Source organism: Leuciscus leuciscus (assembly GCF_965113295.1).
Source record: "Leuciscus leuciscus genome assembly, chromosome: 10".
Classification (NCBI taxonomy): domain Eukaryota; kingdom Metazoa; phylum Chordata; class Actinopteri; order Cypriniformes; family Leuciscidae; genus Leuciscus; species Leuciscus leuciscus.
This window is the reverse complement of record NC_138734.1, coordinates 18260270-18285294: the sequence shown is the minus strand read 5'-3', so window position 1 is coordinate 18285294 and position 25025 is coordinate 18260270. Positions and strand designations below refer to the sequence as shown.

Here is a 25025-nt window from a genome sequence, read left to right as displayed (position 1 = left end):
GAAGGATAGATACACCTAGGACAGCAGGGGGCACTACATTAAGCACAGTCTATTTTTTCAGATGTTTAAATGACAAAATACCATTTTTTCAACCGAGTGAATCTACACATGAGACGCCTTCAGAAGTCATAACTTCAGGGGTCAACGGTTTAGGTCAGTTGGCGAAAACACTGCATGTGTAAAAATCAAATACTGTATTACACTTTTCAAAAGGATAATCTAGCTTTAAAGTTAGAATAAAAAGTTAAAAACCAAACATATCTTCATACCTGTTGTGTTCTGACACAAGGCCATTAACTTGTTCTTTTTGTTTTATAAATGTATTTTGCTTATTTCTACAAATATCAACCTGATAAATATGGACTTAATACACAATTAAACAAGATAATCATGCTAACCAATACGTCTGACACAACATTTTTAAGAAAAAACTGAGTTTTAAAATACAACTAAACCATGATAACGGATGATTTTTTGACAGTCCTACAGAAATGCATGTTGATTACTAAGTTTCAGGCATAGTGCAACCATGCAATGTTCGAGAAATCTAATATTGGTGTAATCTTTGCGAGGTCTCACTCACAACGCACAACTTTGTGTTGGGTGATCCAGGCATACCTTTACTAAAATAAAATATTATGGAAGTCATTTTCAAACTCTAATTATACCATATTTTATTTATTAATATTATGGCTTCATGTTGATTTAAAGTTTTTGTTATTAACTAATACCTTTATCTTTTAACTAACACTTCAACATCCAGCACAAAATTAAAGAGATATATGAGCTAAGGATGTTATCTGAGTCTGACCCCAAATAAACAGATGATGGAATGTTCACAATATACAATATACAGTTAGATATTCTCCTACTTAGTATCTTTGGGTGTATCTTTGGGTGTATTTTTACACGCCATAGCGATGCAAATTTCCACACCAAAACTAACTTTAAAACATAATCTTTATACAGGAATCACACGTGTCCTTACAATCCATGTAAGATTCAAAAGACCAAATCACTAAGAAAAGAGGGTTGAAAAGAGCCATTTCCAAAGGATGGTTTTATTACTCCGCTAGATTTAGTCATCTTGTTGGACTGTATGTGTTTTAGGTGAAGACGTTTCTTTGAGAGCTGTCAACATTCATTGTTTATACTAAATTCATTTAAAAGCATAACCTTAAAAGTTTAAATGAGATATTTTAAAATTAAAAGACTGTTTAAATCAAATCTTTAAAGTTTTATTAAAATCATATCTTCTATTTATCTTCTTAGAAGACTTATGTATGATGTAAATGATTTTGCTTAAATTTAACCTAAGGTATAATTTTTACTAAACAGTGTCTGTTCAAAAACTTTAGATTGTTGAAAAACTGTGCTTAGGCATCTTAGATCTTATTTATACTGAAATATTTCAAACAGTATTTTTGTCCATACAACATGAAACATGTTGTCAAAGTTTGTCACAATGTTTTTTTGTTGTTGTTGTTGTTATGTTGTTTTTAAGAAATCCGAGGACTCCACATTGCTCTTATTTAGACTAAGTTGTATCATTATATATTTTTTTTATGGTTACATTGTTTTTTATTCATCAAGTTAAATTTGCAAATCCAAAAACTGTTTGTTACTTGGATGATGAATATCTTCACTTTATGATAGGAAAGTACGGACAGCGCCTTTGACCAATCCTCTACATATGGGGCACTTGCGCAGAGAAGGCGCACATTCTTTGCACACAACTAGGTGACCACAGGGGATGAAGACAATGTTCACTTCCTTATCCATGCAAACTTTGCATGTGCGCTCCTCTTGAAGTCTTCTTAACTGTTCCTCCATAGGCAAGTCTGAAAGATCTTGACTCGGTGATGCAGCTTCATTTGTCTGAGCCATCAGTTCTCTCAGCAGGCAGACATCCTTCTTCTTGATCCAGTTGCGGAAGACCTCTGCTGCTGCATTTCCTTTCGACAGGACTAACTCAATGAGCTGCCCTGTCTGCTGCTTGACTGTAGTGCAGTTACAAATAATGTCATACTTTTTCTGTGAGATGACGTTCTCCTCTAGAAGATGGTCCATTAAGCTCTGCACACTTTTTAGGTGCTGTGACATGGCAAGATGATGTTTCTTAAGAAAAGAAAAACCATCTGATGCCATTTCCTCAGCAAGAAGCTCTCACTCCTCCTCTCTCTTCTCATCTTCTGCACTTAGTAAATCAGACATCAACTCTTGAACGGTTTTGTAATTTTCTCCACTTGCGAGAATTTTGCTCTGAATGGTTTGCTTCACCAGGCCACGCTCAAATCCCATCTCTAAAGCAGACTTCACCACAGGATTGTTCATCATCACTGCATCTTCTGAACGGTCTTCTCCAGGACCCAGGTGTACAACAGGTGGATCAACAAATTCTCTTGAGTTGCTGTCTCCATTAGTCAATAGCTGTTCAAATAGTCTTGGAAATCTTGCTTGAATCTGATGAACAAACTCTTGGCCCTTTTCTTGCAACAGGTATTCACATCTTGGAAACCACTTAGTATGTTCTACCCATGGATCATCACCAGCCTCCCAACATCTGAGTCCACCATCACAACAAAAACACTTCACGTCATCATTACGACCAACATAGTAAAAACCAGCCTTAGCCAATTGGTCTGGTCGAACAGTTATTCTTGAGGGCCATTTGACAAATGTGAGCAACCTTTTTTCACACTGTTGCATTGCCGAGTTAGATACATTGGAAAGGCCGCCACCAGATAAAGGTACATTATCTGCACGGTCACCTCGAATTAAGCGGCAGTTGGGGTAATGCCTCTGGTGCTCTGATAATGCATGATCTCCCGGTTCCCAGTTGCTAAGCTAAGCAAGAGTCCAATTCTGAAAGGTGTCAAGGCGTTCCTGTTCCCGACGCATGCCAGGATTGTGACAAGCCGGAGGTCGCTGGTGAGACATATCCTCAACTCCACGGGAGGAAATGGGACTGGAGAGGGCCAGGTTGCTGAATGCCGTGTTTAAGTAACCCACCTGCTCCTCCGTTTGGCCTGAAATGGATGCCGTGGTGGTCGATGTTACGGCTGTCGCAGGGGCGGAAAGCTGTAGGATGGCTACGTTGCGAAGCGGGGGGAAAGGCAGAGTGAGAGGACGACAGGAGGTTTGCGGTGGCGGGTAAAAATGTGACCACAGGGCGTGTCCACTCAAGCCCTTCTCTCTGCTGGACATCCCATGACTAGTGTCTAGTCGTCCATGACAGAACACATAATCTTATTAAAAAATTGAATGAACTCCTGAACAGATAGAAGGTCGACGTAGGGGGTATGTGCTTCCTCCCTCTATGATGCAGGAACCGATGCTAAGAACAAAATCAAATTTTGTTCAACACCACAAAATGTCCTTTTTTCGGTTCTGTACACAGCGGGCAAATTAGTTGTATAATTTGAAAAATCACCACACAATTTCAGAGACGCGATGTGCCTCTGTGGTCCGTGGCGCAGCGCATCCAAGCATGGAATAGAAATGGTTGCCACCTCGGGAATACAGTAATTAAAATGCAGAAAACAAATATTTAAATACTGAAATATTTAATCTTTTAAATCATGTAGTATTTTTAATTATTCTAAATATTATTATTATTATGTATACTATTATACTACTATTTTTATGAGCTCAGACATTACCACAATAGTCATTTTTGTAATTTTTTTATTTCAACATTATACTTTCGAGTATACATTGAAGTAGTGAAGAAAATGATAGATCGGCATTACGTACATAAAGTAAAACAATAATGACATTTACAGATGGTCTAACCAGAATAGAAAATCTCTGCAGGCTATCATGTCTTGCTCTAGGGTATAGTTGACCAGACTTTCAACTAATTCACCAACGTCAGTTTTTTAATTTTTTGACACCAGTGACACGCAGAGATCTGTTACAAAAGTACAAATACAGAGTATTTCGTCAATTCCGAATTCGTCAGAACATGCACGCAACACATCCAGAACTTTTCTGAGGATTACGCCGTTCGGCTCTTTGCCGTTAAAAAACATGGGCGTTACATCAGTCCATCACTTTGTCAGGCCTCTTACGACATCCATTTCATTTTTGAGATTTGTAACGCGTTTCGTATCCTGCGCACAATCGTTTTTCATATCACACGCAGCATCGATGATCCTGTGCATCAAGCCAACCATTTGGCCTCTAAAATGATCTTTAAACATACAGTCTAGCGTAGCTCTTAAACGACACTCTTTGCCCGTGGCGCACTCACAAGCCGGATGATACTTGTGCCCAGCATCGTCAGAACTCAACGGGGAGTCGCTCTCCATCAGGTTTTGCGTCGCCATTTCAGACGTTTTCAGCTTTTCGTTCCTGGAATGTTCCTGGAATCTCCTGAGTCCTTGCGGCACAGTCGTCCAGGGTTTGTGCGTTAATGCTCGGAAGTTTGTGTTTTTGGGTCAGAAGCGTAGTTTGCGTCAGGTTCAGGCAAACAGGACTTTCAACTTTTTCCTTCAACTTTTGATCAATGAGATGATGCAGTAGCACAGCAGTCCGCGGCTAGTAGAGCTAGAGCACTTCAGTTAGGAAACCGGGGTTGTGTGCGATAACTGAGGCTGAGCCGGTGCAGAGTTTATCAGGACGGCGATTGGGGTCCGCCCCCTCGCCCCACTGGAGGGGTTGTATAGGGGTGTCGTCATCAGGAAAGCCATAAATAACTATGTAAATTATAGTCACGATGCAACAGAAGTAGCGTCATGGAGAAGTTATGCATATGCCACCAGAGAGAAGTTTATTATTTTCACTCAATCCAGTTACAAAATCTGATTAAACATATGCATGGGTGAATTGTTCACCATAAGTTCTGTAACAAACATTTAGAAAGTAGTTAGGATGTATTTCATTTTGCGCATGCTTTAAGTTAATTTTACCGACTATGAAGATGTTTAAGTTCATAGACCTTTAGCGCATTCAAATGTATTGAGTTAAAATTAAAACGTGATATCAATATCGCATTAAACACATCATTACCGTGTTTAATAACTTCAATAGTTATCAAGCACCAGCTGATTTAAGTTTTTCTTCAAACAAAAGTAATTTTCTGATAAATCATCGTACACGGACGCCCTGTTTTGTTGTATGCATTTTGAGGGTCGCTTATAGAAAGAGGTGTCCTTGTCTTTGTTTCGCGGTATTTTAAAAAACATAGCTAGATCTACATAGATGTTTTACACGATAAGATATGTCAGAGAACCTTGTGCGGCATTCTATATCCGCATAAAGGGTTCAAATTAGGGCTGGGAATCGATAAAAAAAATTTAACTAATTAATTGCACAATTTGCTGTAATTAATTGCAATTAATTGCATTTCCCCCAAGCTTGTAATCATCAATATTTAAACTTAGAATCACCTAATTAAATGAAACAACACAGGAAAAAAAGGAACAGAAAATAGCCCGATATTAAAATAATATTAAACATCAATATATCAATGTATTATTCTTTTTCAATAATCAATCAATCAACATAATCAATCAATTTAACAGATAAAAAAATGTTTTTACTAATTATCAAAATAAAATATAGTCCTACAAAGCTATTATTACCAGAGCATGTGATCAGAGCAGGTCATTTTACCATTGTTGCCCATCATGACTATACCAGCTCAGCAAACAGAAGTCTACAGAGAAATGTCACGTTATTTGAGCGGACTTTGCTTTTCCAGTGCGTGATCGGTACATGATTGGAGCGTTTGGGCCGAACAGGGCAGAACATTGAGCAGAGAGCGCAGCGCGCTGACACACACACACACACACACACGGAACAGAGAGTGCGGCGGCGCACACACAGAGCGGAAAAGACCCGCTCATGAAAGCTGCGCGAGAATGAAACCTGATCGCCGAACACGGAGGGGCGGGACGGCATATTTTCGGGCTTTTCAATAGCAGCCGCAACAGGAAATCATTAAAACGAGGCAAAAAAAAAAGTGCCGCGTTAATTGCGTTATTTTTTTTTTACGCGTTAAACATCTCAAATTAATCACAAAGATGAACGCGTTAATTCCCCCAGCCCTAGTTAAAATATACATTTTAGCGCTATTTAAAAACTAGTACGGTATAATGATATAATGTAAATGTCTCACGTGAAGATGATGGTTTAACCTCCTGAGGTCGGAGGTATCGCCGGCGATACCAGCTCGCTTTTTTTTAATCAGTGTAAAAGAAACTCATAAATACTCTGTTGACTTTGATTTTCCATAGGAGTTTCATACATCAATCGATTCTGTTAAATGTGTATTATTTTTGTGTATACTCACAATAAAAACAAAGTGTTGTGCTTTTTGCCAAATAAAGAAAAATAAACACGAAGCGAGTTCTGCCTTCTCTCTGCCAGTGAAGTCCATTCTGAAACGCGTCCGAAAATGACCAATAACTCAGCGAATACTCAGTCAAACAGGCATACAGACACACAGGCATGAAGCTTGAATTCTCTTCTTTTAAATGAAGTAATTTATATAAAAAACAAAAATATTCTCATCTTGTGAAATCTGTATTAAAAGAGAGTGATTCCAGTCGAGCTCATCTCAGCTCATTACGTTTTAATCGGCCCCGCCCACGGAGAGCGCGCGCTATTCAAACGCAAATGACTGAGACGATCCCATACAAACTGTGAACGCCCCCATATCAGCTCGAGAAAACACAAGTTTATTCAGATCATTGCACTTGTCTCGCAGCGCTGTGAGGAATAATAATAATGGAAAACGTACCTCAGAAGTGCTGGTATTTCGAGGAGCAACGGATGGAATACTGTAGTAAGTTTTTTTTCATTCTCAAGTAAATCGCGTTTCTGTGTGAATGAATGAACGTGAATGAATGAATGAATTTCCACAACTCGCAAAAAGACAGTTTAAATTTGAATTGCGTTTCTAGTAGGAATTAGATCGGTCTAGTAGGAATTGCGGTTCTGTGAATGAATGATCTGCTTTTAGCAAACTATTTTGCTATACTGAGTAAAAATAAATGTGAAAAAAAAGAAATGTGTTGAAATAAATGTATTTGTATAAGCAACGTATTAAACTGCAAATTAACATTTATATTCCTTATAATAAAAACGAAAGACCGATGTTACAGACAAATGAAAGACAACATTTCGTTGATTAGTTTTGGATAGATTACACATTTTTACTGTAAAATATCTGCCACCTCAAATAAGCTTTTGTTTGCCAATTTTTGCTAATATGTTAAATATAGTATGTTTTGTCAATGTAGGCTATATTCGAAGTAATGAATCCTTAACTTTGAAATATGTATGATAAAATGTATACTTTAGTTTTTACAAAGAAAGATTACACTTCAATTGTTGTTGTAATTGTAACCTTTTTAATAAAAAAAAATATATATTTACAAGGTAGATGTAAACAAATTTTAAAAGGTAAATATAAGCCTTTTCTTTAAATAAATTTTATTGTGTTTTATTATTGACAAATTTGGGGAGAGGATACATATTCCAAAACTGAAAATACAGTATGAGAATTAACTGCACAATTACTAGACATGTTTTCCTTGGTACCGTATTTTCCGGACTATAAGTCGCTCCTGAGTATAAGTCGCATCAGTCAAAAAATGCGTCATGAAGAGGAAAAAAACATATATAAGTCGCACTGGACTATAAGTCGCATTTATTTAGAAATGTATTTCACAAAATCCAAGACCAAGAACAGACATTTAATCTGGAAAGGCAAGTTGTTCAACTACACAGAACAACAGGCTGAATAGGTGTCCGGTATGTTAACGCAACACATTAACAGTTATTCAGCTACACAATAGCATAAAGAACATATACCTAGGAGGCTGGATAGGCTAAATGAACATAAGCCAGCGAGTCCAACAAGCAAGTTACCAGTAAACAAGTTCACCAAGCTCCCGCGATCTCATTCCACATCATTTTCTTCATCCTTGGTGTCGCTTTTGAACAACTCCGCCAACTATAGCGCCCTCTCGCGGCTGTAGACGGTAATGTTTTCTCTTGGTTCATCTCAGTCTGAATTAATTTTGATATATAAGTCGCACCTGAATACACTGCAAAAAATGCTTTCTTAGTTAGTATTTTTGTTTTGTTTCCAGTCCAAATATCTAAAAATTCTTAAATCAAGAAGCATTTACTAGAGAAGTAAAATGACATAAGAAATTCTATTTTGTTTTAAGGTAAAAAGTAAGTACTTTAAGTAATTTTTGTTTAAAACAAGCAAAATTATCTGCCAATGGGGTAAGCAAAAAAATCTTGTTTTTTTTTCGAATTCAGATTTTTTTTTCTTGTTTTCCATTCTTATTCAGATTTTTTTGCTTACCCCATTGGCAGATAATTTTGCTTGTTTTAAGCCAAAATTACTTAAAGTACTTTCTTTTTACCTTAAAACAAAATAGAATTTCTTATGTCATTTTACTTCTCTAGTAAATGCTTCTTGATTTAAGAATTTTTAGATATTTGGACTGGAAACAAAACAAAAATACTAAGTAAGAAAAGCATTTTTTGCAGTGTATAAGTCGCAGGACCAGCCAAACTATGAAAAAAAGTGTGACTTATAGTCCGGAAAATACGGTATACAATTTGCAAGCAAAATTTGTAAAAAAAAAAAATAAAAAAAAAATTGAAATGCTTCCAACTGTGAACCAATTTGGTAGAATATATATATATATATATATATACACTGCTCAAAAAAATTAAAGGAACACTTTGAAAACACATCAGATCTCAATGGGGAAAAATATCATGCTGGATATCTATACTAATATGGACTGGGTAATGTGTTATGAACGAAGGATGCCACATCGTTTGATGAAAATGAAAATGATCAACCTACAGAGGATTGAATTCAAAGACACCCCGGAAATCTAAGTGAAAAAATGATGCAGCAGGCTTGTCAATTTTGCTGAAATTTCATTGCAGCAACTCAAAATGGTACTCAGTAGTTTGTATGGCCCCCACGTGCTTGTATGCATGCCTGACACCGTCGGGGCATACTCCTAATGAGACGACGGATGGTGTCCTGGGGTATTTCCTCCCAGATCTGGACCAGCGCATCACTGAGCTCCTGGACAGTCTGAGGTGCAACCAGGTGATGTCAGATGGACCGAAACACAATGTCCCAGAGGTGTTCTATTGGATGTAGGTCAGGTGAGCGTGGTGGCCCTTCAATGGTATCATTCCTTCATCCTCCAGGAACTGCCTGCATGCTCTCGCCACATGAGGCCGGGCATTGTTGTGCACCAGGAGGAACCCAGGACCCACTGCACCAGCATAGGGTTTGACAATGGATCCAAGGATTTCATCCCGATACCTAATGGCAGTCAGGGTGCCAATGTCTAGCCTGCAGAGGTCTGTTCGTCCCTCCATGGATATGCCTCCCCAGACCATCACTGACCCACCACCAAACCGGTCATGCTGAACGATGTTACAGGCAGCATAACATTCTCCACGGCTTCTCCAGACCCTTTCCTGTCTGTCACGTGCTCAGGGTGAACCTGCTCTCATTTGTGAAAACCACAGGGCACCAGTGGCAGACCTGCCAATTCTGGTGTTCAATGGGAAATGCCAATCGAGCTCCCTGGTGCTGGGCAGTGAGCACAGGGCCCACTAGAGGACGTCGGGCCCCCAGGCCACCCTCATGAAGTCTGTTTCTGATTGTTTGGTCAGAGACATTCACACCAGTGGCCTGCTGGAGGTCATTTAGTAGGGCTCTGGCAGTGTTCATCATGTTCCTCCTCGCACAAAGGAGCAGATACCGGTCCTGCTGATGGGTTAAGGACCTTCTACGGCCCTGTCCAGCTCTCCTAGAGTAGCTGTCTGTCTTCCTGGAATCTCCTCCATGCTCTTGAGACTGTGCTGGGAGACACAGCAAACCTTCTGGCAATGGCACGTATTGATGAGCCATCCTGAAGGAGCTGGACTGCCTGCGCAACCTCTGTAGGGTCCAGGTATCGCCTCATGCTACCAGTAGTGACACTGACCCTAGCCAAATGCAAAACTGGTGAAAAACAGTCCGAAAAGATGAGTAGGGAAAAAATGTTAGTGGCCTCCACCTGTAAAACCATTCCTGTTTTGGGGGTTGTCTCACTGTTGCCCATCTAGAGCACCTGCTGTTAATGTCATTAACACTAAACAGCTGAAACTGATTACCAACCCCCTCTGTTACTTAACTGACCAGATCAATATCCCAGGAGTTTAACTGACTTGATGCTATTCTCTGATTAAAAAGTGTTCCCTTTATTTTTTTGAGCAGTGTATATATATATATATATATATATATATATATATATATATATATATATATATATATATATATATGCTATTGCATTCTTTCTTGTGGCTATAGGTGACACACCTGAATGAATGGCTCATTAAGTATGCGGGCCCCATTGTCTCCTCAGGTGTGAACCACTACATATGCATGATGCTGTTGAATGGTTGACGCCCCTTGCGCATATTGTCTTTACAAACAAAAAGTGTTTTACAAGATTTAAATCAATGTATTGTGTTATGTGAATGATAAGGGCAGGATGATTTTCACATCATTTTGAAGAAAAAACTCTAGGCAATGACATCCATTAGTCAAAAGTCTTATTGTCACATATTTAGTATGTGTTTTGTGGCCTTATTTCAGAAACTTTAGTTTTTAGTTTTTTCAATAACCATGCATAAACATTATTCTCTCAAAAATACAAACATGTACATGCATGTTGCTCACATATTATGGTAGCCCTGTTTGTGGTAAATAGAGTGTAATTACACCTTTGCCATTAATATGTTTATAAGCAACTGAAAAAAGCACAAATGTCAGGGCATGTCAGAACATCTCAAGGACCCCAAAAACCACTCAGACCCCAGAGGGTTAAACCATAATTTTATCAAATCAGGCCAATTCATGCGAATACTGTCGTATATGAACAAAGAGAAGACCTAGAGTTCACTAACATTACAGCTAACTGTAGGAAACAGATATCCGGGGGAAAGTGTAAAGAAAACATTACAATCACACCCGACAATACGATAAGTGTTACGCTAGTGATGTTAAAAAATTTCAAAACAGGGTGTTTCAGAAGAAATGCAAACAAAATCAAAGATGCATAAAAACAAAAGTGTCCAAAATGTTACGTGCTAATATTTGCTCTTGTTTCAGAGTCGGTATGCTCCGGTGAAAACTTTGTGACTTGTGTGAACTTTGATGAGGCCGAGAACAATAGCGCTGTTAAACTTGTGGTTCAATATAAACAAGAATCCAACTCTAATGCGACTGAGCTTGTTTCACATATAACTGTTGATTGTTAGATATAATAGTTAGATGATTTATCTAACCATTGAAATTCACGATATGTTAAAACATTTCGGCATTATGCTGATGAGGCCAAAACTGCTTACCACACGTTTTCATAAAAAGAAGAACAATTATTAAGACATAAAACACAACATCTGTTTTCTGGATCGGGCCTAAAACTCTGGTGTCAAAGTATTGGTGTGGACAGAACAAAAAATGTATCAACCCTCCTTTCACGTAAAAATACCACGTATCATCTGTAATTCATTAGCTTAACTGTTGTTTTAGCGACACACACAAAATAACTGTGTAACTATGACTGTGCTGCGAAATGCACCTCTTTAAGTGTAATAGTTAGACGAGTTTGAAGTGTAATACTCATCTTTGATGTCGATGTTTCGTAGACATAGCAGAAAGATGTTCTAAAATAAATATGATTTGTTTAGTCTTAACCCTCTGAGGTCGAGAAACGCGCCCACGCGTTTTGCTGGATTTTTTTCACATAGCAGCAACATAAACTTAAAAAAATCCGTCATTTATGGTCATATAAATAAAATAAATACATGATTATAAACTATAGAGGGTCTTCTTTTTTTTGTGTACACTCACATTAACATCAAAACCTTGTTTTTATTTTTAAATAAATAAAATAAACAGGGTGCACTTTCAGCTCACTCTGTCTCCGCAAAAATCTTTCTGAAACAAGTCTGGAAAACTCAGCGAATACTTATCACACAACCATGAAACATGCGTCTAAAGAAAGCTTTAAATTTCTACTTTAAAATAAAACAGTTCACATTCAAAACAAATATTCTCCTGCAATGTAATCTGTATGAAACTAAAGAGAAGTACAGTTCCCTTTCGTTGTCACTCCGAGTTACGTCGGATGACGACGAATGGGGTTTCGCTTAGAAATCCTATCATCTTCGAGTATTAAAACACGAGCCAATGGCAAAGAAATGCCATGGGTCTGCGGAATTTGCATAGCGTAACTCCGCCCCACCCTGGGGGTATATAAGGAAGTCGCTGGCAAGATGCAGATATGTTTTCGCTTCAGAGCCAAGTTGATCTACTTCACTCCACAGCCAAATCCTGAGTTCATCTCTTTATCTCTTCGAGACGAGCCTCTCTCCAGGTGTTGGTGTGACAGCGAGTTCCAGCGAGTGCACATTCCCTGCTGATCTGTGCAGTGATTTGCCAGAGTTTGTGTGTTCTCTCCCTGGTCGCTTCAACACTCTGCGGAGAAATCTCCTTTCACAAAAGAGCATTGCACGCGGCACGTCTTTTTAAAGATGCCTCGCCCGTGCACTTCTGGTTGCGGTCTATTTGTATCTGACTCTGATGGGCACAATCGCTGTCTTGTGTGTCTGGGTGTCGATCACGCCAAGGCAGCGTTTGTGGATGAGTCATGTTCCCACTGCGGGAACATGCCCATCGCACGGTTGAGATCGAGACTCAATGATCTTAATGTGAGAGTCCCCTCATCCGCACCCCGATCTACTGGTCCCGAGAGGGCTGGTACTTCGGCTGGCGGCCAGGGTGATCTGAGGGTTACAGTGTGGAACAAAGCGCCGACTATTCCACGCTCCACACTTCCCTCTGTTCCCGTGCAACCCGCGAGTGTCCGCGTGGAAACCGCTGTACAGTCCTCTGACTTGCCGCGAGTTTCATTCGGCGCTCCAGAGGAAGACTCAATGTCGATCGCTGCATCACAAGGTGGGCAGGAGTCCTCGGGAAGTGAGGATTCGGCTGTGCTGCCACCCTCGGGTGTCCCAGCATTGTCCGAGTCTGATCCCGAGATGACGGCCATGCTTTCCCGGGCAGCCGCGGCGATCGGTCTTGAGTGGTCCCCGCCACCTGGGCCGGTTCGTTCGCGGCTGGACGATTGGTTTTTGGGTGCGGCTGCTGATCCGCGTCGGCGGCCAACCCCAATGCCTTTTTTCCCGGATGTGCATGAGGAGGTCACGAGGTCCTGGAAGGCACCATTGTCTTCCCGTGATCGCTCGGCGACCGCCTCCGCCTTGCCTCCCCTTGATCAGGCGGCCGCCAAAGGGTACACTGGGGTTCCCCAGGTTGAACGCTCTGTTGCGATGCAGTTGTGTCCTCAGAGTGCTTCTTCCCGCGGGGACCCAAAGCACCCCTCCAAGGCCTGTAGGTTCTCCTCCACCCTTGTGGCGAAGGCCTACAGAGCTGCGGGGCTGGCGGCCTCCTCACTGCATGCCATGGCGACTCTGCAGGTCTACCAGGCCCAGATGTTGCGTGACATGCACGAGGGGAGGTCTGACCCAGCACTCTTTGATGAGTTGCGTGCCGCCACCGACCTTGCTCTCCGAGCGACGAAGGTGACCGCACGCTCGCTGGGTCAGGTGATGGCCACTTCGGTGGTCCAGGAGCGACACCTATGGCTAAACCTGGCTGATATGCGGGAGGCCGAGCGGACCCGGTTCCTCGACACCCCCATATCCCAGGCTGGCCTGTTCGGCGGTGCAGTCGAGGACTTCGCCCAGCAGTTCTCGACTGCCCAGAAGCAGACTGAGGCTTTAAAACACGTCCTGCCCCGGCGGCCCGCTGCTCCGGCGGCGCAGCCGTCGGCACAGGTGCCTCAGCCCGCTCGCCGCCGAGGGCGCCCTCCTACGGTTCCCCCCCCTCCCGATCGGCCCCAGCAGTCCGCTGCTTCCGGGTCGCGTCGGAGAGGAAGCCGTAGGAAGGCGCCACAGCCCTCTCCCGCCCCGTGCCCCGCTAAACGCCAGGCTAAGCGGCGCTCCTGAGACGGGCTGCTCAGAGATGGCGTTGAGTTCTGTTCAGGAGCCGGTTGCAGGGCCGCTCCTTCCCCCGGTGGAGGGCCGGGGGAGAATCCTTGGTTTTCCCATTCCCGCTGCTCGTCCCACGACGGGCAGCACCCTAAAATGGTTAAAGAAAGAACTCACTACCCCATCTCTGAGCACACGGAGTGTGCGGATGAGAGCACGCGCCGCCCACGGGCCACGCTCCTCTCGTCCCCCTCTGTCGCCAGACCCCTGCCAGAGCACGCCCCTGTGGGACGCTGGTCCTCCCCTGGCCTCCTCTGGCAGGACGCGGCTAATGACCGTGCCCCCGCACTGGGCCGCTATGCCACCCACGCCTGGGCCGGTCATTCCGCCTCGCTGCACCCCCGACGGAACGTCTGTGGTTCGTATGACCCCGCTGGTGCACTTTCTGGAAGCCTGGCTAGAGCTTCCCAGATTGTCCCGCTGGGTCGCGAGAACCATCAGGCTCGGCTACGCGATTCAGTTCGCGCGATCTCCTCCCCGCTACAGCGGAGTCCGCTTCACTATGGTCGGTGGCAATGCCCCTGTCATGAGAGCGGAGGTCGCCACCCTACTGGCGAAGGGTGCGATCGAGATTGTCCCTCCAGCCGAAATGAGGTCCGGCTTCTACAGCCCTTACTTCATTGTTCCGAAGAAATCGGGTGGGTTACGACCGATCCTGGACCTGCGCGTCCTGAACCGCTCCCTCCACAGGCTGCCGTTCAAGATGCTCACGGCCAAACGCATTTTCGAGTGTGTGCGGCCACAGGATTGGTTTGCAGCGATCGACCTGAAGGACGCCTACTTCCATGTCTCCATTTTACCTCGACACAGACCGTTTCTACGGTTTGCTTTCGAGGGGCGGGCATACCAGTACGCGGTTCTCCCTTTCGGGCTAGCCCTGTCTCCTCGCGTCTTTACGAAGGTCGTCGAGGCAGCCCTTGTTCCCCTCCGGGAACACGGGGTTCGCATCCTGAACTATCTCGACGACTGGCTGATCCTAGCTCACTCTCGAGACCAGGTTTGCGAACACAGGGATCTTGTGCTCCGGCACCTAGCTCGTCTGGGCCTTCGGGTCAACTGGGAGAAGAGCAAACTCTGCCCAGTGCAGAGGATCTCTTTTCTCGGTATGGAAATCGACTCGGTCGCCATGTGCGCGCAGCTTACGAGCGAGCGCGCGCAGTCACTGCTGACTTGTCTTCGCCAGTTCGAGGGCAAGAGTGCGGTCCCACTGAAACTTTTTCAGAGGCTCCTGGGGCATATGGCATCCGCAGCCGCAGTAACGCCGCTCGGATTGCTTCATATGAGACCGCTTCAGCTTTGGCTTCGCGATCGAGTCCCGAGGTGGGCATGGCAACACGGCAAGCTCCGGGTCCCAGTGACTCCGGCCTGCCGTCAGACCTTCACCCCGTGGTCGAACCTCAGCTTTCTACGGGCCGGAGTGCCCTTAGAACGAGTTTCCCGGCATGTTGTTGTCACAACAGATGCCTCCACCACGGGCTGGGGCGCCATGTGCAATGGTCATGCTGCCGCGGGCTCCTGGACAGGACCCCAGCGCCTTTGGCATGTCAATTGCCTCGAGTTGCTGGCTGTACGTCTCGCCCTGCACCGTTTCCATGCGTTGCTCAGGGGTCAGCACGTACTAGTCCGATCAGACAATACCGCAACAGTAGCGTACATCAACCATCAAGGTGGTCTACGCTCCCGCCGTATGTCGCAACTCGCCCGCCACCTCCTTATATGGAGTCAGAAGCATCTGAGGTCGCTTCGAGCCATTTATATCCCGGGACACCTGAACCAGGCGGCCGACGAGCTGTCTCGAGTTCAGCCTCTCGCTGGAGAATGGCGACTCCATCCCCGGTCGGTTCAGCTGATTTGGGATCAGTTCGGCGACGCACAGGTAGACCTGTTTGCCTCCCACGACTCGTCCCATTGCGACCTGTTTTATTCCCTGACCGAGGGCACGCTCGGCACGGATGCACTGGCGCACAGCTGGCCGAGGGACCTACGCAAGTATGCGTTTCCCCCAGTGAGCCTTCTTGCGCGGACCCTGCGCAAGATCAGGGAGGACAAGGAGCAGGTTATATTGGTTGCCCCATACTGGCCCAGCCACACCTGGTTCTCAGAACTCATACTCCTTGCGACAGCACCTCCCTGGCCAATTCCTCTGAGGAAGGACCTCCTTTCTCAGGGACGGGGCACCCTTTGGCACCCTCGTCCCGGTCTTTGGAACCTCCACGTGTGGCTTCTGGACGGGACGAGGCAGGTTTGAGTACCCTACCACCAGCGGTGGTGGCTACCATCACTTCCGCTAGAGCATCGTCCACGAGACATGTCTATGCGTTGAAGTGGAACCTCTTCGTCAACTGGTGTTCTTCTAAACAGCAAGAACCCACGAAATGCCCGATCAGTGTCGTGCTTTCCTTCCTGCAAGAAGGGTTGGAGCGAAGGCTGTCTCCCTCCACCCTGAAAGTGTATGTTGCCGCCATTGCCGCACATCACGATGCAGTTGAAGGTAAGTCTCTGGGGAAGCATGACCTGATCATCAGGTTCCTGAGGGGAGCGAGGAGACTAAATCCTCCTCGCCCTCCCCTCGTACCCTCTTGGGACCTCGCAGTGGTTCTGACTGCCCTGCAGAGGGCTCCATTTGAGCCTTTGCAATCAGTGGAGCTTAAGTTCCTGTCAATGAAGACAGCGCTCCTGGTTGCATTGGCCTCCATCAAGAGGGTAGGGGACCTGCAGGCATTTTCGGTTGATGAAGCGTGCCTGGAATTCGGGCCGGCTAACTCTCACGTGATCCTGAGACCCCGGCTTGGATATGTGCCCAAGGTTCCTACCACACCCTTTCGAGATCAGGTAGTGAACCTGCAAGCGCTGCCCTTGGAGGAGGCAGACCCAGCCTTGGCACTGCTCTGTCCAGTACGCGCCCTTCGTGCTTACGTAGACAGAACGCAGTGTTTCAGGACCTCAGACCAGCTCTTTGTCTGTCATGGTGGGAAGCTGAAGGGAAAGGCTCTCTCCAAACAAAGGTTGTCTCACTGGATAGTGGACGCCATTGCTTTGGCTTACCAGCAGCAAGGTCGACCGTGCCCCCTTGGTGTGACGGCCCACTCCACTCGGAGTGTGGCATCCTCTTGGGCTCTAGCGCATGGCGCCTCGCTAACAGACATCTGCAGAGCTGCAGGCTGGGCGACACCTAACACATTTGCGAGATTTTACAATCTCCGAGTAGAGCCAGTTTCTTCTCATGTACTCGCTTCAACTAGCCGGTACTAGATTCTGCTCAGGTGTCTTCGCTTGCTCGCCATTCCTCTCCACGGACGGGATACGTGCGATATTTCCTCAGGTGAGCCTCATAAGCCCTGAGTCTCCTCCAGCACTGATGACGTCAACGCCAGAGTTATGCCACGGGCAGCTTTCGCGCTTGGCTAGGTGCCACCATGTGCATGGTTCCCTTCGGGCGACCCCCACATGTGTATTCCACTGTAAGCCTCTTTGAGCATGTGTCTTTCCCTTGGCAAGCCGCCTTGCCACCCCTGGGGTTGAAATATTCCACCTGCGGCTGGACACCCCAGTGTTACTCCGTATGCAGCCCTTCGGGGTCATATGTGTATTCCAAGTCCCCCCCTTCGGGTTGGGCATGATTGCATATTTCCACTGGATATGCTTCCCAGTGTACCTTGGTATTCCTGTGTTAAGTAGGACTCCTTCGTCCGTGCTAGTCTCACGACAGGGAGCTCAGACTTACGCAGGGCACTGGAAGACAGTCGAGAGGTGGCGTGATTATACGGGAACCCCATTCGTCGTCATCCGACGTAACTCGGAGTGACAACGAAAGGGAACGTCTCGGTTACGTATGTAACCCTCGTTCCCTGAGTAGGGAACGGAGACGTTACGTCTCCCTGCCACTTCCGCTGTACCGCTGGAACGCCTGAGTTCAGTCTCGGCTCCTCAGCGAAGACATATCTGCATCTTGCCAGCGACTTCCTTATATACCCCCAGGGTGGGGCGGAGTTACGCTATGCAAATTCCGCAGACCCATGGCATTTCTTTGCCATTGGCTCGTGTTTTAATACTCGAAGATGATAGGATTTCTAAGCGAAACCCCATTCGTCGTCATCCGACGTAACGTCTCCGTTCCCTACTCAGGGAACGAGGGTTACATACGTAACCGAGACGTTTCTCCCGTCTCATCTAATTATCTGTAATTAGTTCACGCCCTCTCGCAGAGCGCGCTATTCATAAGATAATGTGCTGAGGTGATATGCCAAATAAGGTAAACGCCCCCTGAAATGAGTTCACACCCACTCGCAGAGCGCGCTATTCATAAGATAATGTGCTGAGGTGATCTATGCAAAATAAGGTAAAAAGCCCCCTGAAATGCTTTAAAACCAGCAAGTTTCTTTCACTCACTTTCCTGCGCCGTTGGAAGATGACACACAGCCCTTCAGCTCGTCCTGGATAGCAATGAAGAGTTCACTTTTTCCTCAGAAGAAGAACAGGACTCTGACAACGAACGTTTTTTTGAAGAGCGACTTGATCCAGCCGTGGATATTTCGGATGAGTAAGTCTTTTTAAATTTACTTGCATTAGTTGACAAGCTATTTTGTATAAACGTAGGCTACATATTTTACTGGTTGGACCATTTCCATACTTGTCATTCAGAGTAATTATATTTAAATTGTCTAGGCTATGCTTTATAAAGTAGGAGAGAGGCTTCATGCAGTCTGTTTTCTTTCGTTTTTAATAGTTTTGTTTAAAATAACACATTTCGAGCTTTCTATATATTTCTCTGGTATTTTAGGCAAAGCTTATGAGTTTGGGTTCATTTATGAGGCCTCCAGTTCCTGCTATTTTTAATTCTTATGTTTTAAATACAGGCATTTGGTTGATGAAACAACTATTAAAATTAAGATACAATTAATATAAAACGAAATTCACTTTAAAGAAAGGCTTTATACAAAAAATAAACTTAATGAAATGGTCAAAATCTTCTCTGCCCACTCCATTTGTCTCGCGATTGCGCATGATCTGACTCATGCTTTTCACTTTTCATATAATCAACATAAATGAAAAAAAAAAAAAAAGATTTTATTTAAACCTAAATATGAACTAAATTGTTTTATTTAATTTTAATGACTAGGCTACAACACGTAGGCCAATTAGCCTACAGTACAGAGAAATTAGTTGACAAGCTATTTTAAATAAACGTAGGCTACAGATTTGACTGGTTGGACCATTTCCATACTTTCCATTCAGAGTAATTTATATTTAAATGAAGAGTGCTTGCAAATATCTATTGCAAATGTGTGTATGTGCTGAAATGTGTAAATATGCCCAGCTGATGAATTGCAAATGTGTTAATGTTTGCGTTGTGCTATCTCCGTAATGGCCCATTACACACAATATATGCCTACAGCACGTGTCTACAATTATTTGCATCATTTATTCATATAGACTAATGGTAATATACTTTGAAATATTTATGTTATAATAGTTTTCAACTTTTTTTAAAACAGGAATGCTGCATCTCCTTCATCTGCAACTCGGAGGGCGCGCAGCAACACAGTTGAACGTCAGAAAGAGTAAGTACATATTTACCAATGTTTGTGCAATTTTGTTTATATACTTATTACAATATGAGCCTGTATGAGTTTATTTATTTTTGGAGGTTGGTTGATAATCTATCTTATCAGCATGCTAATGCCCATCAGTTGTGCATGTGCTGGAATAGTACTCTATATGATAATAATAGTTTTCAACTTTTTTTTGAAAGGAATGATGTAGGTTGCTCACTCTCACCTCTCACTGCAACTCGCACTAAGAGGGCACGCAGCAACACAGACAGAAATCAGAAGGAGTAAGTACATATTTACCCACTATTTTACAGATGTTAGACCAATTTTGTTTATATACTTGTTATGTATGCACAATATTACAATTAGTGATTGGTAATGTTAGTATAAAAGAGCTTATTTTTGTTGTTTTACCAAAATGCTGACTGTCCATCAGTTATGCATGTGCTGGCATAGTACTTTGTTCAACCTTTATTAATATTAATATTATTATTTTTATAGGAATGTGGTAGCATCACTCTCACCCTCACCTGCAACGCGCACTGGGAGGTCACGCGACAGGTGTCGTTCAGTTTTGAGAACAACTGAAAAGTAAGTACACTTATTCCCTTTCTTTCAGATATTAGTATAATTCTGTTTACATATTCTGGTTTTACATAGTCCATACAAACATTATGTGTCTGTATGGCTTTGCATCTGGCCAATGTTACTTATAATGATTGAAATGCAGTTGTTATATTTTGTGTAATAAACATGCTCACAGTTGTTTGTTTGTTTTACAGCTATAAAGGTGATGGTGATCATCAGACACCTGTTGCAAAGAGGGCCAAGACAAACATTCAGACAAGCAACAAGCAGTCTACTCTGTCATGGAAAACAGAGACTGACATTGATATGGTTCCACAGACTCTGAGATTCCTGCCTGCACGGGAACCTGGACCACAGCTGAGTTTAAAACATTGCAAATTTAAAACATTTAGTTCCTCCTCATAGAGGAATTACAATAAAACAGTGAAAAACAAAACCTTTGAATCTCCTCTTTGTTCAGGCAGCCTCTCTTGATGGCCCATTAGTCATTGGGGGAGTGTCTATGTCACACCCCTGGTCTGAATCTCATTAATATTGATGAGCGATTACCCCTCCCACGCATAAACCTCTTCTGACAAAAAAAAACTGTTTTACAATGTTTAAATCAATGTATTGTTTTAAGAGAACGATCAGGCAGGATGAATTTCACATCATTTTGAAGCCAGAACTAGAAACGACAACATATATTAGTCAAGAGTCTTGTGGGCACATATTTAGAATGTGTTTTGTGTTCTTAAAAAAAGAAAGTTGCTGAAATTTTTTTTAAATAACCACGCATAAACATTATTCTCTTAAAAATACAAAGATTTACAAGCATGTTGATCAGATATTATGCTAGCCCTGTTTGTGTTATATAGAGTGAATTTACACTTTTGCCATTAACATGTTTATAAATAACTGAAAAAAAAACAAATGTCAGAGCATGTCAGAACACCTCCAGGGCCCCAAAAACACCTCAGACCTCAGAGGGTTAAACACTGTCATGTAGAAGGACCGTCATTTAATTCTCTTTATGCAATATTTGTTCATGTTTTTTCATACATTCCTATATGAACATGTTTAACCACGCTCTGAGACTATGTACTTTTTGCAAACTGTACAAAAACAAGATGTAAACAGCGTAATTTACTAGTAGGTAAAATGTAAATTACAGACATTCAAAAGCTAAAACTGATCACTATAGTGGCTTTTCTGTATTTGTTTTAAATGGCTCATGATGATGCATTTACTTTTAACCCAGTTGACCTCTAGAATTTACTTTTGTGAAATTTTATCAGCAGGTTTTACCAAAGTGTGGAACTTTGTTTAACAGCCTCAAGCTTTAATGAATATGCCTCTCTTGGTGCAATAGTCGGATGTGATTCTGTTGTAATAGTTTAAGTGTAAAACAGCATGCACTTTGTGTGATTCGTAGATAGAGGGAAAGTTGCACTAAACGAAGTATCAATTTAGTCAAACAGAAAGACTATCACTTGAATTCTTAATTTATATTTATTTCTATAAACACTGAATGTTGACGGCTCTCAAAGAAACGTCTTCACCTAAACACATACAGTCCAACAAGATGACTAAATCTAGCGGAGTAATAAAACCATAATTTGGAAATGGCTCTTTTCAACCCTCTTTTCTTAGTGATTTGGTCTTTTGAATCTTACATGGATTGTAAGGACACGTGTGATTCCTGTATAAAGATTATGTTTTAAAGTTAGTTTTGGTGTGGAACTTTGCATCGCTATGGCATGTAAAAATACACCCAAAGATACACCCAAAGATACTAAGTAGGAGAATATCTAACTGTATATTGTATATTGTGAACATTCCATCATCTGTTTATTTGGGGTCAGAGAACATCCTTAGCGGTCCGTGTACTTGGCGGCCAACGGATTTTCGTTTTGAAAGGAAAAAAACAAAAACGAAAAACGGCCGGTTTCCCAATTACCATTAGTAAATAGGAAAACGAAAAACAGAAAACAACCAATTATTAGTTTTTTGTTTTGATATTAAAAAACGGAAAACGAAAAACAATCTCGTTATCCGATTGTCCTTGATGTGTTTATAGATGGAAATCGGAAATCAAAATACGTATGTATAAAGTCGTAATCCTTAATTCTGCATTGGTATTTTTTCGTGACCCGGAAGCGATCGTAAGTATATATAAATGAGCAAAACTTGGCCACTAAATATTTAATATTCAATTATTTTAATGATCACAATTAAAGTTAATTTTATTAAATTGAACAAGTAAACGTTGCATTCATATTCTGGGCTCATCTGATTTTTTTGTACATAGCATAGCCTACTTTGTTATGATTTTAGTATCATAATGATTAATAAATGCACGCACAATTATCCGTGAACTTGATTTGAACAAATGCCTTTCATCTTGTGTGTGCAAAATTCAGAATTAAATGAATGTGCAGCAATTTGTACAAATAGAGAGTCTGTAGGCCTACTATACTGTTGTAGCCATTAAATAAGCGCATTTAGTTTCATATTTGTTAAAATATTATAATGTTATTTTTTTCAATTTTTGCTGATTTATGAAAAGTGAACAGCAAGTGTAAGATGTGCAATATATCAAGAGACATGGAGCGGGTCAGACATGATTTTGACCACTTCATTAAGTTTTGTTTTATAGAAAGCCTTTCTTTAAAGTGAATTTCGTTTTGTATAAATTGTATCTTAATTTTAATCAATTTTTCATCAACCACTTGCCTGGATTTAATAAATAAGAAGCAAATATAACAGACAATATAATCATGGAGGTGCCCGCACGGTCACTTGCATTGCCCGTTAACTGGAGCGCATCTCATCCTAACTTAATGAAACTCAGTGTATACCTCACACAGACATGAGAAATACATCAAATACACAAAGCTTGAAATGTCTTTAAACGAAATAATTCAAAACGAAAAGAAAAAGGCTACTCTCTGATTATGTAATCCATTATGTGCATTTCTCTCTATGGGCGCGTTCACTATTATGGCGATCGTTAACTTCATCTTTGCAGCCGAGTCGACACTGTCAGAAAACACTAGTTTATTAATAAAAATCAATGCATGCGTCACCGGATTTACAAATGCACATCTTGCTTGTTGCACGCACACATATTATGTCGAAATAACGAGATATTATGTAATACATCTTTTAAAATATTTGATTGAATGCTGAATATTGCGCTTGTTCAATTTAATCAACTTAAAACTTTAATTGTGATCATTAAAATATATATACGCATTCGTTCCAATCTTCCAATGAACTGCCGTAGCCAAGGCGACATCTAGAATACAACCGCTCATAGGTGTATCTATGACAACTGCTTACTACTCACAATCGCTTCCGGGTCACGAAAAATACCAATGCAGAATTAAGGATTACGACTTTATACATGCGTATTTTGATTTCCAATTTCCATCTATAAACACATCAAGGACAATCGGATAACGAGATTGTTTTTCGTTTTCCGTTTTTTAATATCAAAACAAAAAACGAATAATGGGTTGTTTTCCGTTTTTCGTTTTCCTATTTAATAATGGTAATTGGGAAACCGGCCGTTTTTCGTTTTTGTTTTTTTTTCCTTTCAAAACGAAAATCCGTTGGCCGCCAAGTACACGGACCCTTAGCTCATATATCTCTTTAATTTTGTGCTGGATGTTGAAGTGTTAGTTAAAAGATAAAGGTATTAGTTCATAACAAAAACTTTAAATCAACATGAAGCCATAATATTAATAAATAAAATATGGTATAATTAGAGTTTGAAAATGACTTCCATAATATTTTATTTTAGTAAAGGTATGCCTGGATCACCCAACACAAAGTTGTGCGTTGTGAGTGAGACCTCGCAAAGATTACACCAATATTAGATTTCTCGAACATTGCGTGGTTGCACTATGCCTGAAACTTAGTAATCAACATGCATTTCTGTAGGACTGTCAAAAAATCATCCATTATCATGGTTTAGTTGTATTTTAAAACTCAGTTTTTTCTTAAAAATAAATCGTGTATTAAGTCCATATTTATCAGGTTGATATTTGTGGAAATAAGCAAAATACATTTATAAAACAAAAAGAACAAGTTAATGGCCTTGTGTCAGAACATAACAGGTATGAAGATATGTTTGGTTTTTAACTTTTTATTCTAACTTTAAAGCTAGATTATCCTTTTGAAAAGTGTAATACAGTATTTGATTTTTACACATGCAGTGTTTTCGCCAACTGACCTAAACCGTTGACCCCTGAAGTTATGACTTCTGAAGGCGTCTCATGTGTTGATTCACTCGGTTGAAAAAATTGTATTTTGTCATTTAAACATCTGAAAAAATAGACTGTGCTTAACCCTCTGAGGTCGGCAAACGCGCCCCCGCGTTTTGCTGGATTTTCTTTACATTGTAGTACAATAAACTTAAATTACTCCGTCATTTATGGTTATACAGAAAAAAGAAATATAAAAAAAGAATCTGTGATATTTCTACTTTTGTATGTGTCCACTTACAATCAAATCAAAACATTGTGCTTTTGTAAAATAAAGAAAATAAACAGGGTGTGCGTTCTGCCTCTCCGTCGCTGTGAACTTTTTTTTCTTGAGCACGTCTATAAACTGAAACAAAACTCAGCGAATACTTGTCACACATTTATGAGCCATATACCTTTATACACATTTAAGTGTGTACTTTTAAATGATCGGATTCAAACTGAAAACAAATATTCTCTGTTTAAGTAATTTGTATAAAACCAACAGGATGTCCAGTATCTCAAACGCTTGCTAATTATTTTTTAATTCGAC

General features: G+C 41.9%; 2 long non-coding RNA genes and 1 pseudogene across 5 annotated transcripts in view; 1 reads left to right on the top strand and 2 right to left on the bottom strand.

Annotated features, from left to right (window-relative positions):
• Window positions 1-25025, bottom strand: part of LOC309508678 — a 145143-nt gene that overhangs the window by 93475 nt on the left and 26643 nt on the right. The gene's annotated exons all lie outside the window — the stretch shown is intronic.
• On the bottom strand, window positions 1601-3400 carry LOC309508398 (baculoviral IAP repeat-containing protein 2-like; annotated as a pseudogene). The gene has a single exon. The product of its transcript is annotated as a baculoviral IAP repeat-containing protein 2-like (transcript).
• Window positions 18328-25025, top strand: part of LOC309508523 — a 194364-nt gene continuing 187666 nt past the window's right edge. Inside the window, exons 1-5 of one of the 3 annotated variants that reach the window (XR_014209498.1) lie at window positions 18328-18643; window positions 19599-19664; window positions 19856-19939; window positions 20157-20246; window positions 20438-20679. This is a non-coding gene — a long non-coding RNA (uncharacterized lncRNA). Of the gene's footprint in view, window positions 19665-19855; window positions 19940-20156; window positions 20247-20437; window positions 21213-25025 lie in introns of those variants that run through there. The other 2 variants (XR_014209499.1, XR_014209497.1) reach the window with 2 other exon arrangements.